Here is a 17611-nt window from a genome sequence, read left to right on the forward strand (position 1 = left end):
ATTGATACACTTCAGTTAAATTGCAATTTTTTCCCTTTTCGGTATTAAAATTTAAAAATGTGAAAAAGATTTTAAATTTTAAGTTTTTATGTCCAAACAAAATTTTCAAATTTAAATTTAATAAATACTTTAACTTATTCAACTTTTTGTAAATCCTAATCACATTAGACAGGATTGTTTTAGATTAAATTATAAATTTGGCTCCTATAAACTTAATTTGGGGGCAAGTAATTTAACCATAAGAGTATCTATAAGGTTAACTTTTGAATGAATTCCTTGAACAAGATACTCTAAATATATTTTGCTTTTGAAAGAATACGAAGAACGTAATACAGTTAAAAGATAAGTAACAAAATCTACACAAAGCAGCCACTAGAAGCTATCAATATAATTTTCAATCCTACTCCGATGCCGATGTCCTGATGAAGCCATTAGGAACCCAACAGCCACTGTAAACATGAACATGGTGATGACTAGTAACACGTATGTTTTCCTTGACGATTTGTGGTACTCTCCAAACAGAACAATTCCCCAGAACATGCTCACGAGTGGAAGCGCCTGAAACAACCACCGGATCCGAGATTGAAACAACAGGGAGCTATCAATATGGAGTTAACATGGGGCTGGATCCAATCACAAATCACAAAGAGGTGAAAAAAATGACCTGCACAGAAGCTGACGCTGCATATCCAGCTGCTTGACCGCCCATGAACTCCAGGCCATTGCCAAGCCCGCACAAGAATCCAGCCAACAAGGCCCATCCTCTACCATTCCAGTCATTCAGATATGCCTTTGTTGACTTGGGCAAATTAAGCATAGGGTGGTAAAGGAAGACAACATTGAGAATAACAGCTATGAAAAAACAAGAGACCGAGAGGTAGAAAAATGCAGTATAGACGGTCAAATGTGGGACGCCTTCCTTTAGAGTGTGCCATTGATCGTTTGTGGCCAAATTGAATGCTGGTGAGGAGAGAAATGGAAACACCAGAAAAGAAAGTAAAGCACAGTCCAATTAGTGTGCTCTTACCAAAAACCTGCAAGTATGTGCCATTTATAACCACTTAGTACGTGTAAGAATAAAAGAGAAAGTGAAGCAATGGCCCAACAGCCCAACTTTATTTGCTTTTGCTTTGCTATGCAACATCATCCAATAATAAATACAACACATTTAGGATTGTTAAATACTTGGGCCACGAAATACTTGAGGAATGTGGATCTTATAATAATAAATGCAATGATATTTTGTATTACAGACCTTGATGGATCTTCTATTTTCAAGTTGAACAAGAAAGTCAGCAGTCCCAGCCTTTGCCTTTCGTGAAGAGTAAGCAGCACTTTCCAGGTCCGTTGATTTAACTATACATGTCAAAATTTACAACAAAAATGTTCAACAGTTAAATCACTTGCAAAGGATGAACGGACAGATGGTAATAGATCATAGCTCTAGAAGATTTACCCATATTTAAAATTAGAGAGATTTTGGTTTCCCTGTCAAAAATGGATTTGGAAGTTAATATTGGAACATGACTTCAGTGGTATTCAAAAGAATTATTTTGTGAAAACACCAAATGCATATAATTCACCCACGAATCGAATAAATGCAATCACAAATTTGGATCCAAGTGGCTACCCAGGAAAACTATGAGATTATGAACAACTTCATAACATCAACTAAACAAGAAAATGTCTTCCGAATTAGCACATTCATACAAAAAGAGAACATACTTTGACTCTTCAAAATCGGCAGACAAACTTTTCAACTTTACTTCGTTATCAGCCATGTTGGAAGAGTGAACAACAGAGCCAAGAAATGCAGCAATCAAGAAGCAAGCAACCCCAGGGAAAAGGATCTCGGCTTTATTAATCTTGTCATCAAGAAAGTAGTTCACAGTCGTGCCTTTAACCAAAGAAAAAAAGGTGAATCATTTGTTATTTTACCAAAAAAAGCCCTAGGCTCCGTTTGGTAACTATTTGGTTTTTTTATTTTTGTTTTATTAAAAAAAAAAAAAAAACTTGAAAAAGCCTATTTCCTCTCAAGTTCTTACAATAGTTTTCATCTTTCTTAAATAAAAGAGTTGAACTATTAATCATATTCCAAAAACAAAAACAGATTTCCAAAAACTACTTTTTTAAGTTTTCAAAATTTGGCTTGATTTTTCAAAACATTGGTAGAAAATAGATAACAAGGCAAGAAATTTAGAGGTGGAAGGGGTATTTATAGGCTTAATTTTCAAAAACTACAAACCAAAAACCAAATGATTACTTAACGAGCCCTAAACAACTTCATATGCATGTTGAGTAACAAAACAATAACTGATAGGTTAACTTCTTTCACTAGAATGGAACAGAGATAGAGACCTATAACTACCACTATGCTACAAGCAATCACTTTTGTCACAGATAAACCAACAAATGCCCAAGCATACTGCGCTAATAGATTTCCGATACTCAGTGCCACGCCACCAGCCATTGCAAACATAACAGAAGGTACATTATCCTGAATAAAATAATTTTGAAGATTAGATACCTTTTACAACAAGATTTAACAAGAATGCATTACTCATTACCATAAAACCTACAGGCAAATTGTTAATCACACCTAACAACATAACTGGTGATCGCAATATAGAGAGATTGAAAGGAACATCTTAATCCTACAGAAAAAGTTAAATATTTAAAGCTTCATACAATAACATGACGTTCAACCAAAATGAAAGACTATCATTTACAAGGAATGCATCCAATTTTAGTTTATACAAGAAGATAGTGATTATCATGGCTACAAATTATACTTGGCCCATATAATTTCAGCATTGCTTTACAACTTTAATTGTAAAAAGCCCTTCACATTCGTTTTACAAACAACATCAAGTAAATGGACATCTTTTCTTCCTTCAGTACGCATCATTTCTATCACAGGTAGTTCTAGAAATTATGTGGTAACATCTCAAACCAGAAGATCCTAAGGCAAAAGAACAGATGACATATGAATGGACGTGTCTTATAAGACTAAATGAAACCAACCCAATGAAGTTGAATGAAATTTCAAGAGTAGGTAAATGAAAGCAACCTGAAAAAGCTGTTGGATAAAATTTGGACTACCTTGAGAGCTCTTTCCAATCTCACCAAGTGTTAAAGCAAAAACTACAGCAGCTAAAAAATTTGTTATAGAAAAATCAAGGTAAGTATGCTGAGGAAGACGCCCCCGCCGTTCGAGAAGTGTCAAGAGTGCAGGGAAGGTTCCCAGAAAGAAGAGCGAAAACATCATACATGCTATAGCACCCGGTTTACTCTCCACCATATACATGTTTCAACTTACAAGAATATTGATCCACTCTGATAAAATGATGAGTAAATGATGAAACGCAAAAGAAATTCTGCAGAGAATGGTGATATTGATCAGTATCATTGTTTTCCTTCGATGAGAAAACATGTAAGATCAAGCAAAAACAATGACTACAACGAGAATTATACCAAATAGTAGAGGGGGAAATCCAAGACCGATGAAATTTAAGTTATTTGTAATCTGGGTTTCAATTTCAGCAAATGTAGAAACAATATAACAGAATCCCCGATAAAGATAATGTATAGGAACCTTATTGAATCAAATCGCTGGAGTCTGAAGATTCTGAACTCGAGTAGACGAGATGGAAAAAGCAATAGAATAGAGAATTTCGGAAAGATCAAGACCATTTCCAAGTTCAAGGTTCCAAACAGAGAAAATCTAAGCCCATTTAGTCAGAAATGGCTAAAGAAAGAAACTGAACCAACAAATCGGAGAAAACTAAAGCCTCACAGTCTAGTAAGCCAAGAAATTCGAAAGATGAACACGGTCGCTTTAAGCATCTAAATACTCGAAGTCAAAACCCCAAAGAGTTTGGTGGGAATAGAATCAGAAATTTATGGCCCCTTTTGGTACCAATTCCCATTTCTATTTTATATGCAGCTTTAAGAAATGATTTCAAATTATTAATTTGAACTTCAAAGAAATAAGTTTAAGTTAAAAAGTGGGAGATTTTCGAAAATAGAAAAATAAGAAAAAGGGTAAAATTTAATCATCTTTTCCCTTTTCCTTCTCCTTCTTCTTCAGTCCAATCTCGGTCTCTCTTTAATCCATATACTTTCTTCTTCTTCAGTTTGATCTTGGTCTCTCTCTAACCTACGCATTCTAACATCCAGCAGCCACTACACTAATGTCTAATCATCGATCAATCGCCGTTTGGGTCTACATCACAGATCTGGTTACCTGATTCACTCTCTCTCTTCCTCTAACTCTTAGATCTGTGCAGCCAATTCCCGTCGCCACTATCTTGTCACGGCCAACACTAGAGTTCGCTAGATTTTTTTCCATTAGGGTTAAGATTTTAGGTGTTTTGGGTTAATTTTGTTTGGCTCTTAAACACCCATTAAGTTTTTGTGTTAAAACTGATCTACCCATGAAGTTGGAATCTAGATTTGAGTTTTGCTGCTTTTAAATAGTTGTGATAGATATTGTTATCAATATCTATCAAGATAGATGCTGATAGAGTCTATCAGCGTCTATTAGTGATAGAAATTTATACAAGTTTATCATAGGCTTCTATTCAGTGTTATCAGTGAAGAAACTGATAGAATTCTATCAGTGATTAAAACTGATACAATACTAACAATGATAGAAACTTATACAAGTCTATCACTGATAGACGCTGATAGAAGTCTATCAATGTCTATTAGTGATAGAAATTGATAGAAGTGTATCATTGATAGTGGCTGATAGAAATCTATCTGTGTCTATCATGTTGGGTTGTATGTCCTAAAACTCGCAATTTGTAAACATTAAACATATTCTATTTGCAATATAAGATGTTATTGAGGTTTATGCAGTAAAATTGTTATTGAATATGTGAATTGCACTTGCTAAAGCCTAAATCCAATGAACTAACGAACTCTGGCTATAACATGAATACTTGAAATTTATGTAGAGACATAAAAGTGGATCAAGTTTGAGTATATAGTCAAAACGATCTATAAGTATAGGATAAAGTTGGGTACCTTATCCTGGGGATACTATGGATGCAACCTACTTTGTATATGATACAAATGACGTGATCCCGAAATCGTTCATGTAGAGACATGCAAGTGGAGGCATCCTATGCAAAAGATGTTTGCATAAGACCGGACCACGAAATATTTACTTATTTAAAACGTCGTTTACTGTTAAAATTTATTATTTCATTTCGATGACCTGAGGTAACTCGATCTTAATCTTGAGTTAATTATGAACTAATGTTTATTCAGGATTATCCTTTAATATGCATGGGTGAGAGTGGCTCAATATCGCCACTCAATAAGCCTCCCATTTTAAGGGTAAGACCAGGTAGATAGCTAGGGACATAATCTTGCAAGATGTAATAACTCCTACCCGATTTCAAGTTAGCAAATAGATTGTTCCCTTAAGTACTGACTTCTAGTCTTAAACAATGGGTCCCACCCTCTCTATGACTAAGAGAGACTCGGTCTATTGGTAGGACCATAAACCAATTGTTCATTAATGGATCAGTGGAGACTTAAGGAGCAAGATGTATTACAGGGATAAAACGGTAATTTTGTTCCAACTGTAAATATAAATAACCTGTGAATGATCGACTTACTAATCATGATTTAGTTAAATCAAGTGGACAAAAATATATCCAGTGAGGAGAGTGTAGCTACTAGACTTTAGTGGAGTGTCCCGGTAGTTAACGAATGTTGGTTAATTTGGTTGAAAGAGTTTAGCCAATTAATCTCGGATCGTTAGAGGTAGGTCCATTAGGTCCCCCTACAAGCACATATCGGACTAAACCTTAGAATAGTGTGACGGGTGAGTTGGAAGTGTTCATATTCAAATTAGGGAATGATAAAGAAAGAGTTTGAGATATTTAAATAAGATTTAAATATCAAAACTATGAATAAAAATTCATTGAATTAGTGTTGGATTTAATAATTGAATATTAAATTAAACTAATTAAATTATTTAATATTAATTTAATTTAAAATTAATTTTGAATTAAATAGAATTAATCAAAGTTGGTCAAAGTCAAATGTTGACTTCACCAAGATTTGAATGTCAAAGATCAAAAGTTGTATTCACTAAGTGAGAAATTTCAAAATTAGTTTTGAATTAATTTTGAATTAAAATTGTATTTAATTAAAATTTGAGTAAAGTCAAATGTTGACTTCAAAAATAGTCAAAAGTCAAAATATTGACTTCACTTAGTGGAAAGATCCAAAAATGATTTTTAGTGGAAAAATCTAAGTTGATTTTTAGTGGAAAAATTCAACTTTTCCTGAATTAGTGAGTAATTCATTTAACGAAATTGTTTCGATTTTAATTTGAATTATTACAATGAAGGAATTTATATGGAAATTAGGACCATTATGACCTTGTAAATTATTAGTTTAATATTTCCGAATTTTGGATTTTATTTATTAAAATAGTATCCGTTGGTTGATTTTAAATTTGGTAAACAATAATTTATTTAATGCATTTAACATGGTTTAATGGTTATGGTTGCACACATACTTCATGTGAGGCAAAGAATTCATATACGTATCAAATACCGATATTTTGAAATACTTCCTAGATACATATCTGATACACGATTTTACATATCTATTTTTACGTTTATATTTTTTAAAGAAAAAAGATAAGTAATTTATTTAATCTTTTCCAACTAAAACTAGACAATCTATTTAAAAAACTCACTACTCAAATACAAAACTAAAAGAGAAAAGAAAAATAATAAATAAAATACCAAACCCTAGAATATCATCTAATCTTCATCTTTACATTTGAGTCCCCACGAAATTCTCTCAAATATCACCCACTTAAATATCTTCAACAATTTAACGAAAAAGTTTTTCGTTTATCTTCATACTTCTCTCTCTAATATTCTTCTTCTCTGATCAATACAAGTCACTTTTTTATTGCATTTTATTGACTATTTTACTTCAAGTCTTAGATGTTGTTTTTTATATTGTATTTTAGTGTGAGAATTGTATTTTGTACTATTTTCATCGACTTGTATGCTAAATTTATCTATATCCTAAATTTTTATTAAGAAAAAAAAAACGTATCAGTATCCTAGTCTTTAGAAATTGGCATATCACCTATCCAATCATATTCGTATTTGTATCTTTGTCTATACTTCATGGTTATCTCCTTAATTGTAGGGATTCTTTGTATTCTATTTCTAACAAAATTAGAACCTCCATTCTTCACACACTCCACAGAAACGACCACCGATTGGAAACTATCATCGACCGGCTATCGGAAATTAGAACCTCCCTCCATTTTCGATTGGAAACTTCACGTCCGACCGACACACTTCACGGAAATTTCAATTCACCTCATTTGCTGAATCTTCACATCCAGATTCACTTCATTTGTTGTGTTAGTCCACTATTTTCAACTTTTTAATTTATTTATCTTTATTTTTTTATCTCATTTTTTCATAAGAAGTGATGAATGGTTGCCGATGTTGCATATGTTGATACGTTATCTGATTCATCGCATCTGTTATGTCAATTTCTTGACATGTTGTTTAAATAGTTCTTCATATTTTTTATGCAGATTCTGTAACTATTGACTGCATATTGAGATGGGTAAGTTAAAACATGTTATTTTATGTTGATTAATATTATGTACCTATTCTGTATTTGGCTATGTTTAAGTATATTTTGTTGATTAATACATTTTACTACAAAGTATATGAGTTTTTACAATATATACTTAGCTATATCTTTAATATTTTTCTGTGCACATATAATATGCTAAAGTATATATAACCTGTGACAAGGAAAACATATATAAGTATGTATAATATATTCTTAGGTGTATCATTAATAATCTGATTCACATAGGTTATCTGATTAAATATTTTTTGGAATATATAAGAAACAAGACTGTTCTAGTTGTATATGACGCTTATTTCAATGAGATGGACAATTTCGTCAATTACAAATTAGTTGAAATAGTTTTGAATTCTGAAATGTCTTTTGTTGTATTGGACAAAATAGGTAGTATAAGTAATTTTGATAACCTTGAAATTTATGCTTACATTGGATCGAAAGATTTTATGAAGAAGGATTTGGTTCTTACGAATGACAATGTTGTTAGATGGTTGTTTCACATCATTTCTACTTGTATTGAAAAATATTGTTCGCTAATTATTTATTATACAAGTAATATATTATTAGTCATTAGTAATAGACATCCTACTGAAGATTATTTAAGCCATTATTACTAATATGACCTAATCTACCATGCCAAAGTTTTGTATCATCTAAAGTTGAATTTGTAATAACATTAGATTCTTCATTAGGTACAGTTGTTTCCTTTAAAACATACAAGTCATTCTTCAATTTTGCAATTAATTTCACTGAAGTGTCTTTTCTCACAATTAGAATACTCTTTTCAGATCTATAATGGAAACCAACTTTACCTAGAGTATCTAAGGATATGAAATTTCTTCTTAAGCCACGAACATATTTAACAAAAAACAAAATTTTAAAAGTACCATCATATAATTCTAGTTTAATAGATTTAGTACCCTTAATTTCTCATTGCTCATCATTTCCCATAGTAATTTTACCCTTGACATGTTCTTGAAGATCAATAAACAAGTGTTTATGATGTGATATGTGATATGTGTATCTAGAATCCATAATCCATTCATCAATATCACAAGATTCACTAATTATTAAAACTTCAGCAGATTCATATCCTTCATGAACATTAATAGTGGCTCTGTTTTCTTTTCTAACTAGGAGCTTTCCTTTTTTTTCAAAACAGGGCATTCAAATCTAGTATGTCCTTCTTTAATTACATGAAACTTTGGATTTTTAGTTCCTTTTCTGATTTTACTTAGGATTGTTCTTATTTTGTTTACTGTTTTGAGATTTAGAATTTTTACCTTTAGCAATTAGAGCTTCAGAATCATTCTTCTCAACTTTTAGTTCAAGTTCTTTAGATCCAAGAGAATTCAACACAATATCAAGTGTCAAAGCATTTCTACCATATTTAATTGTAGATTTAACCTCTTTATATTTATCAGGAAGTGACTGCTTGATTTTCCCATCTAATTTTTCTCCTGTATTATTGAGATCTAAAAAAAATTTCTCAAATTCATCAATGTTTTCCTCAAGAGTTTTAGACCAATCTATCTTAAATCCAAACAACTTTTCTTTCAAATATATCTATTTGTAAGCGATTTAGACATGTAAAACTTATCAAGTTTGGTCCATATATCAGACACATTCTCAATGCTACTAACATGTCTCAAAACATTATCAGCAAGATGTAAAATAATGGTATTATATGCTATTTAATGCATTTCAGATTTCTCAGCATCAATCATGGTAGTAGAAAACTTACTTAGATCATCAAGAGCTCTAACTACCTTTTATTGAACTCACAACGCCTTCGTTTTCCTTTTCCAAAGCCAAAAATCTTCTCTTCCATCAAATTTGTCCAGTCTGAACTTAGCAAACATATACAATTTAAAAAGAGGAACCAATGAAAAAAAAATTTAGAATCCCCCTTCGACAACTCTGATACCAATTGAAGAACAAATTAGTAACCAAATGGTAAATCCAAATTAAAGTAAAATGAAAATAAAGAAACAAGAGGATGAGAGAAGAGATTAATACAAATCTTTTATAGTGGTTCGACCGAAGTCTACATCCAGTGTGAAAATCAGAGGTAGAAATCTTTATTAAAAGCAACAATACAAAAAGATCAGCAAAGAGATGGACATCAAAACGAACTCATGAAGAAGAAAAGCACATAACCCTTAAAAGCTCTCAGTCCTAATTTTTCTCTACATAACAGCTTAAGAAATACAAGCTATTGCAACCTTTTAGAATTATGAAGGTTGATGAGCAAAATATGCATTAATATTGTTAAGGATTTATGTGGAATAATGAGCTTGCGTCGATCAGCACTAGAAATTCCTGTTAACCTCTTATCATACATTATATTACGTCAGAATGCCTATTTTGTAGTTATCGCAGGAGTCGACCAAATGCGTTAATCTCAATGAAGAAAAGTTGGTCGCATGCACTATCGCAACTACAGTGATAACCATGACAAAAGAATGATCACAAAAAGTGGGTGGAATGCGTTGATCCTTCATGAGAAACGAATATGAATGCATGCCTCGGGATTTCTGAAATCGTACAGTAGATATTCTGACGCGCTTCCTGATTATTGACCATGATGCAGTGTTGACATTCTCATCTACCGCATTAGTGATGGTGGCTAATCAGAGCGGGACTACCAATATTGTCGACATTTGAACTCTATAAATAGAGCTTGGGAGCCCAAATTCAAAACATTCGGGATTTCTACTTTGGGGCAGATTCCTGTGATCACAGACGAGAGCATGAGTAAGAAATTCTTTAAGAGTTCTTCACTTCCACAACTTCCTCCGATTGACGACCAGAGCTTCGCTAGAGATAAAGCTCAAAAGAAACTACTCCACCACTCATCCATTCTACCATCGGCAACCTTTACGCACATCTGATGGAAGCACGAGATTGCTACTCTAGCCTTCCACCTCTCTTCTCAACTCTACATTGTATTACATTTTGGCTTAAGACATTAATACATTTTGTATTCAATGCATCTCTTTAGTTTCTTCAACACCATTTATATCATCTTCTTCTTCTTTATTATATTTTACTTTCATCGCAATGAGTTAAATGTAGATTGCAAGAGTTATCGCATACTCAATCATGTGGTATAGAGATATGATGCATGTAGCAAACCACCGAGAGGTGTGCATTGCGCGAGTATTGTGAGTCAATCCTCTTTGCTTAGTGCGAGGCTATCGCAATGTTTGTCTATGAGATGAGTAGCTTAACCAACTGTCCAAGAGGTAAGTAGCGAAACTTGATAAGCAAAGTAAACAATGTTCCTAGAGATATGAATAATTTTATGCTCAATGCAACAATGCATTATAGAGATATAAGCATGTGGCTGACCACCGAGAGGTGTGCATTGCGTTAGTGTGGCGAGCTGGGATTACCCTTGTGACCAACTTAATGACACGGTGAAAATTTTCTCTCTCAACCCTACTTCTCCATGAATCTCATTACGCGTTAATAGTTGTCGCATCTCTACCGACTCTCATAGTCAAACTTCAATTGTTGAGTCCGTTTAGCTAGGAGTAGGAGTAGCGCATAGTTAATCAACTTCTTTCTTTTTATTTTTTATTCCCCGCCTCAAACGCATTACTTTTCAAACATCACTTAGTTGCAAGTCCCCATGTTTGACCTCGGGTCATCTCGAGAAACTTACGATCTCATTATACTTGGTGAGAGAGCAAGAAAACTTGTGACAGGACGCATGGTCATCACATACACGATTAACACATAATGCATATTCTTCATATTAACACATGACCATCAACGCATGACAATCAACGCATATCAACAGAATATAAACACATCCTTAACAAGTTTTTGGCGTTGTTGTCGGGGACTTGGCATCTAATAGTTTGTTTAAGTTTTGTGTTTTCGCAGGCACTCTTTTGATCTTAGGCGTGTTGTAGCTTATGCGACCAAGTTGTAAACGATATTTGAGTGAATGTGATGTGCCCAAATTCGTATTGACCCTGAGATTGAAAGACTATTTGTAGCATGAGCTAGAAGCAGTCTTAGGAGCATGGTAACCACCATGCGGCCAATGAATGCTGGAAGCTCTCGTGGTCGAGACAATGAGTCCTTGACCTAAGCAGGCGAGTTCGATCCCCTGCATGGAAGAGTCCTTGCAGTGACTTCACTCCAACTTATCCAGGGACGTCTTCTACTCTATCTTTACTTTGCTTTCCTAGTTAACTTCTTTAGTTTATCTATTTGATTATTGTCGTTTTGGATTTGTGGCTGCTTTTCTTGGATGTGGTGCTGTGATCGCTCCTTTTTGGTGTGATAATAATTTCCTCTTGGTGTGTTGTTTCGAAAGAAGAATTTCTCTCCCTCATTCAACACATGACTATTTCTTCAGCATAAATTCTAATTATTGACGCAATTGACACTCTGATCGCATCTTTCTTTTCTTGTTATCTTTTATAGGTTATTCTTTTGAAATTCTCTTTTGCATGTTTTCCTTCTTTTGCGTTGTTAAATTAGCATCCATGACAATAATTATGTACATTCATTAAACCCGCTAACTAAACGCTCGTATGGCTCACTTCGCTTTAATAGCTTCTTCAAAGTTTTACAATTTTAAGTTTTATTATGTGCAAACCTCTGCTCAAACCTTTTTTACCGCATCTTGGAATGATTTTGTCTTTAGCTTTTTGGCAAGGACCCTGCCACTCTCTAAATTTGGGGGTGGGAGCAATCCGAGCAGATGCGATCAATATAAACATTGTGATAATCCTTTAAAACATTTTTTTTAAAAAAAGATTATAATAAAAACTCCGTTGTCAATGCAAAGGGGAAACCCAAGCTGATAAAAATTAAGTTGTGAAAGGTACCTACCCATAGTTGTATACTTCACATGACACCCGTGCAGGTAAGTCAAAACGAAAGTAGGTGACCAGAATTAATGCATAATAATAACTTCTCTATCTAGTGCAAACTAAATTTAGCTAAGATAAGAGTTGAGTTGAATATGGCACGCAACCGAAGTTGGATACTCGCATAACACCTGTAAGGGCAAGCCAAAACAAAGAGCGTAACTGGGTTTAACGCCTCAATCTAATAATGAGTTGCAAAGCTTTGAATCGTTTTGAATGATCGCATGGTAAAAAGCTAAGAGCAAAGTTGTCTGCAATGAGTAAAAAGTTTTGAGCGGAGGCTTGCCAGAATTAAAACTTAAAAAATATTTCTTAGAAAAAATGGCTAAGTTTGAGGAGAGTGATGCTACCCAGGTTAAAAGTGCAAGTGAATTATATTCTGAGAAGATGGTCAAACGCAAAGGACGAGTTAGAAGGCAAGTTTTGAGTTTCCTTAGTATAAGGCATGCTTGTGGACAAGCATGATTCTAAATTTGGGAGTGTGATAGCTTGTATAAATGCAAGCTATTGCAGCCTTTTACTTAGAATTATAAGGGTTGATGAGCAAAATATGCTTTAATATTGCTAAGGATTCATGTGGAATAATGAGCTTGCGTCGATCAACACTGAAAATTCCTGCTAACCCCTTATCATGCGTTATCTTGCGTCAAAATGTCATTTTCTAGTTATCGCAAGAGTTGATCGAATGCGCTAATCCCAATGAAGAAAAGTTGGTCGTATGCCCCGCAACTACAATGATAACCATGATAGAAGAATGATCGCAAAGAGTGGGTGGAATGCATTGATCCTTCATGAGAAACGAATAGGAACACATGCCTCAAGATTTCTGAAATCGTACAACAGATATTCTGACGCGCATCCTAATTGTTGACCATGATGCAGCGTTGACATTCTCATCTACTGCATTAGTGATGGTGGCTAATCAGAGCGGGACTACCAATATTGTCGACGTTTGAACTCTATAAATAGAGCTTGGGAGCCCAAATTCAAAATATCTGGGATTTTTGCTTTGGGGCAGATTCCTGTGATCACAGACGAGAGCATGAGCAAGAAATTCTTTGAGAGTTCTTCACTTCCACAACTTTCTCCTATTGACGACCGGAGCTTTGCTAGAGATAGAGCTCGAGAGAGACTACTTCACCACTCATCCATTCTACCATCGGCAACCTTGACACATATCTGATAGAAGCACGAGATTGCTACATCTAGCCTTCCACCTCTCTTCTCAACTCTACATTGTATTACATTTTGGCTTAAGAAATTAATGCATTTTGTATTCAATGCATCTCTTTAGTTTCTTTAACATCATTTACATCATCTTCTTCTTCTTTATCATCTTTACTTTCATTTCAATGAGTTAAGTGTAGATCGCAAGAGTTATACTCAATCATGCGGTATAAAGATATGATGCATGTAGCAAACCATCAAGAGGTGTGTGTTGCGCGAGTATTGTGAGTCAATCCTCTTTGTTTAGTGCGAGGCTATCGCAATGCTTGTCTATGAGATGAGTAGCTATAACCATCTATCCGAGAGGGTAAGTAGTGGAACTCGCTAAGCAAAGTAAGCAATGTTCCTAGAGATGGGAATAATCTTATGCTCAACGCAACCATGCGTTATAAAGCTATAAGCATGTGACCGACCACCGAGAGGTGTGCAATGCATTAGTGTGACGAGTTGGGATTACCCTTGCAACCAACTTAGTGACTCGGTGAAAATTTTCTCCCTCAACCTTACTTTTCCATCCATCTCATTATGCGTTAATAGTTGTCACATCTCTACCAACTCTCATAGTCAAACTTTGATTGTTCAATCTGTTTAGCTAGGAGTAGGAGTAGCACATAGTTAATCACCTTCTTTCTTTTTATTTTTTATTCCCTGCCTCAAACGCATTATTTTTCAAACATCACTTAGTTACAAGTCTCCGTGTTTGACCTTGGATCATCCTGAGAAACTTGTTATCTCGTTATACTTGACGAGAGAGCAAGAAAACTTGTGACAAGACACATGGTCATCGCATACGTGATTATCACATAATGCATATTCTTCATATTAACGCATGACCATATGACAATCAACGCATATCAACAGAACATAAACACATCCTCAACACATATCTATGGAATGCTCATCCCAAAGCTCTCTATTTGTAGAGCTATTAAAATAGGTTTTCACTCAATAACCCTAATGAGCCAAATAAACAAAAGCCCATGAAGCTCAACCAAGGTAAGTAATACCATGGTTAAAAGAAGCCCAGTTAAAATAAAATCTATCGTAAATAAGAAGCTTAATTCTAAGGGCTGGCTAGATAAACAACAAAATTTAAATTTTCATTTGGATAAATAGCAAAGAATTTTTAAAATTGTAAAAATAGCAAAACAGATTATAAAATTAGAAAATAATGATTAACAATTGTCAAAACTACCCCATGTGAAATTTTAAAGGTGTGAAAGTTTCAAAACCGTTTGAAAACAACAAATACACTCTATCTAAACAATTATCACACACTAAACAATGCATTCTGATAAAGTGTCTAATCCATAAGTACAAGAAGGAATCGAAACTTGAAAATCAACGATTTCAGTGTTGCCTTCAGGAGGTTGGGAAGAATGACCAATGTCTGCTAATTCATTATTCAATACAGTGTATTTCCAGTGTTTGAGGTAATAGGTGAGACATGGTCAACCACTACACATAAATCAATTTGGGGGGACTCAGTTAAAATTGACATCAACCACAAAATATCTTTATCTTCAACCATCCTAATAAGATTCGAATTGGCAAAACCAATTCGGTACATTGTCAAATGAGATATAGTTAACTCACCGAATGGAAAACGTTTACTTTGGATATATTTCAAAAAATTTTGTAACCATGAATTTGATGGAATATGCACCTCAAAATTTTAAAATCATAGTAGTGAGAATTCTCATCTCATCGACCATCAGAGAGGAGTCTAATCCGTTGTAAAGCCATAGCAAAACAGTAGTTGTTAAAGAAATCACAACAAAACCTAAGTTGATGAACACTTTATGTGAGTAACAAAAGTTATGGCTATTTTTGTATGAAGTGATATTTTTTTTTATCCAAATCATTAAAATAATAGCAAAAATAGTATATAAAACTAATTTATTAAGAATATAAGGATGTACAACTAATTTATTAAGAATATATGAAAACAATTCCAGGATTTGAATAATATTGAATATGTATAAAGTAATGAAAACCATTCACAGATTTGAATAAAATGTATGGATAAAATAAAATTTAATAATATATGAATATTTAAAATATAAATTTGTTATAAAAATCTAAATATTTAATTAAGGTGAGATTAATTCGAAAAGTGGTTAAACATAATCTAAAATAATAAGAAAATATGGAGATTATGTCAACTACATCAGCAAAATTAGAAGGGCAATTGTTGTTAAAGAATATCAAACAATTATCCTGTATACATAACTTGACCATGTTTTTTATTCTACAATTATTTGTAGTTTCAGAATATCTTTATCTTCAACAATATACGAATTGGCAGAATCAATCCGGTACAATATCAAATGAAATATAGTTAACCAGGAAAAAATTTACCTTGAATATATTCCACATATTGTTGGAACGATGAATTTGATGGAATATGCACCTTAAAATTTCGAAAATCATGGTAGTGAGAATTCTCATCCCATCGACCATCAAAGAGGAGTCTAATCCGTTGTAAAGTCATAGCAAAAGCAGTAGTTTATTAAAGAAACTAAAAAAAAAAAAAAAACTTAAATGGATGAAAGTGTGACTAACAAAAGTTATAGTCATTTTTTTATAAAATGATATTTCTTTTTTTCCAAATCGTTAAAATAATAGCAAAAACAGTATATAAAACTAATTTATTAAGAATATGAGAATGTACAGCTAATTTAATTTATTAAGAATGTATATATAAAATAATGAAAAACCATTCAAAGATTTGAATAAAATATATGGATAAAATAAAAGTTAATAATATATGGATATTTAAAATATAATTTGGTAGAAAAATCTAATATTTAATTAAGGTGAGATTAATTCGAGAAGTGGTTAAATAGAATCTAAAATAATAATAAAATACGGAGACTATATTAGCTACAGGAGCAAAATTAGGGGAACAGTTAGTTCTCGAAGAATATCAACAATTATTCCGTTATATAAGGAATTTAGGAATTTGTGGTCATGTGTATGTCACGTGAGTTGACATAAATCTTATTCCTAGTGTTGCCATTTTTCAGAACGAAACCTTAAATTGTGTCATACGCTCCAATTTCCCCTAATTCTAATAGTTCACCGAAATGGTAGCTTTTCAAAATTGTTTTTATCTGATCCAAACTATGCAAATTAAACAATAATTTTTATGATTTTGGTGAACCTAAATTTTGAATTCAAAATATTAAAATGCTCATATTAGAAAAAGATAAAATAATAATAATAATAACAAATATAATATTTCAGGTTATAAATTCAATTATTTTTATTAAATTAAAATATGTATTATATAATACATATAATATAAGATGTTACAAAATAATGGTTATACTGTTTTGCCCTTGTAATTACATCTAATCCCTCTACAAATATTACCAAATCCCTCTCGTGCTAAGAGAGGGTGTGGCCACATTGTTCAAGCCCCAAAATTATCCGCAATTTATTTACTTACCTCGATATCAGGGGATGAGTGATTTGACATATTAAGTGGCGATTTGACCACCCTCACTCATGCAAATATTTGACCCCCCTCCAAATCAAAGGACCAGACTGCCTAAGGACCAGACTACCTTCATAGGCAGGCACTCAGAATTCAGGTCATGTCATAGGCAGGCACTTAGAATTCATACTATTGACGGTGTTATATAATGAGACTAGTCATTTCGTGGTTCAGTCTTATACAAACTTAGGATACCTCCGCTCACATGTCTCCACTTGTAGCAATCCATAATGTTACCAGGATAAGGTACCCAGCCTTATCCATCATTTAGTTATCATTTAAACATGATCCACCTATATGTCTCTACCTACATATTTAAATTACATAAAATAACCTAGGA

The 17611-nt window shown here is 33.2% G+C and overlaps 1 pseudogene; it reads right to left on the reverse strand.

Annotated features, from left to right (window-relative positions):
• Positions 1-270: 270 nt before the first annotated feature.
• On the reverse strand, positions 271-3929 carry LOC120080836 (annotated as a pseudogene).
• Between the last annotated feature and the right edge of the window lie 13682 nt (positions 3930-17611).

Source organism: Benincasa hispida, chromosome 7 (assembly GCF_009727055.1).
Source record: "Benincasa hispida cultivar B227 chromosome 7, ASM972705v1, whole genome shotgun sequence".
NCBI classification, from domain to species: Eukaryota; Viridiplantae; Streptophyta; class Magnoliopsida; order Cucurbitales; family Cucurbitaceae; genus Benincasa; species Benincasa hispida.